Here is a 1,427-nt window from a genome sequence, read left to right as displayed (position 1 = left end):
TCCTCCTCCTCCTCCTCCTCTTCTTCTTCTTCTTCTTCTTCTTCTTCTTCTTCTTCTTCTTCTTCTTCTTCTTCTTCTTCTTCTTCTTCTTCTCTTTCTTCTTCCTCTTCTTTTTCTTCTTCTTACCAAAAAAAAAACTGATATTGTCTTCTTCTTTTCTTCCTTTTCCTCTTCCTTCTTCTCCTCTTCTTGTTTGTTTTTGTGACAGAATGTCTCTGTGTAGCCCCAAATATACTGGAACTCACTCTGTAGACTGGGCTAGCCTTGAGCTCAGAGAGTTACTCCTGCCTCTGCCTCCTGAGCACTGGGATTAAGGTGTGTGCCACCACCACACCTGGCCCCCTTTGAGACAGGGCCTCTTATATCCCTGGCTGCCTTGGAACTTGCCACATGGCTAAGGATGATGGTGACTTTGTATTTGTGTATATTCTGGTATGTGAGCACATGTGGGGACCAGAGGTGGAAATGTCTTCCTTAGTTGTCTCCACCAGTTGATGGGCTGGCAAGTCCCAGGTATCCTCCTGTCTCTGTTCCCTGGAGTTGGGGTGCTGGGGTCTGAACTCAGGTTCTCATGTGTGCACAGCAAGCACTTTTCCAAGTGAGCTGTCTTCTTTACATTTCTTTTTTCTTTTTCTTTTTTTTTGGGGGGGGGGAGGGCATTGAGACAGGGTTTCTCTGTGTAGCCCTGGCTGTCGCTGTCCTGGAACTCACTCTGTACACCAGGCTGTCCTGGAACTCAGAAATCCCCCTGCCTCTGTGCCTCTGCCTCTTAAGTGCTGGGATCAAAGGTATGCACCACCACTGCCTGGCTTCTTTAAATTTCTTAATTTCTGACCCTCCTGCCTCCACCTCCTGACTGCTAGGGTTACAATTATGGGGCGCCACACCTGCCTTAGGGGGTGCTGGGGATCCAATCCAGGACTTTGTGCATACGAGGTAAAAATGCTACCAATCTAATGACATCCCCACCCTTCAAAAGGTGTCTTTAAATGGAGTGGTAGTGACAGTTATTATAACGGACAGAGCAAGTGTGGAGGGTCACAGGATTGGGTACTAAGGAAATGAGCTTAGAGTATATATGTTGATGCCTTAAGGACAAAACCATGTGAATGGAGTCTAGAGCAGTGGCTTTCAATCCTAACACAGCAACCCTCTAAAAATCACATTGTAGTGACCCTTGGCCGTAAAATTATTTTTGTGGCTACTTCATAACTATAATTTTGCTAATGGTATGAATCCTAATATAACTGTTTTCTTTTATTTTTTTTATTTATTTTTTTGTGGGTTTTTTTTTTTTGTTTTTGTTTTTTTGATTTGTTTTTTTTGAGACAAGGTTTCTCTGTACAGTCTTGGCTGTCCTAGAACTCACTTTGTAGACCAGGCTGGCCTCAAACTCAGAAATTTGCCTGCGTCTACCTCCCGAGTGC

The 1,427-nt window shown here is 44.4% G+C and overlaps 1 protein-coding gene across 4 annotated transcripts in view; it reads left to right on the top strand.

The window, feature by feature from the left end:
- Sirt4 (sirtuin 4) overlaps positions 1-1,427 on the top strand; it is a 6,274-nt gene that overhangs the window by 2,377 nt on the left and 2,470 nt on the right. The gene's annotated exons all lie outside the window — the stretch shown is intronic.

This window comes from Mus pahari, chromosome 23 (assembly GCF_900095145.1).
Source record: "Mus pahari chromosome 23, PAHARI_EIJ_v1.1, whole genome shotgun sequence".
Taxonomy (NCBI): domain Eukaryota; kingdom Metazoa; phylum Chordata; class Mammalia; order Rodentia; family Muridae; genus Mus; species Mus pahari.
Note: the sequence above shows the minus strand (reverse complement) of the source record. Positions and strands in the feature narration are given on the sequence as shown.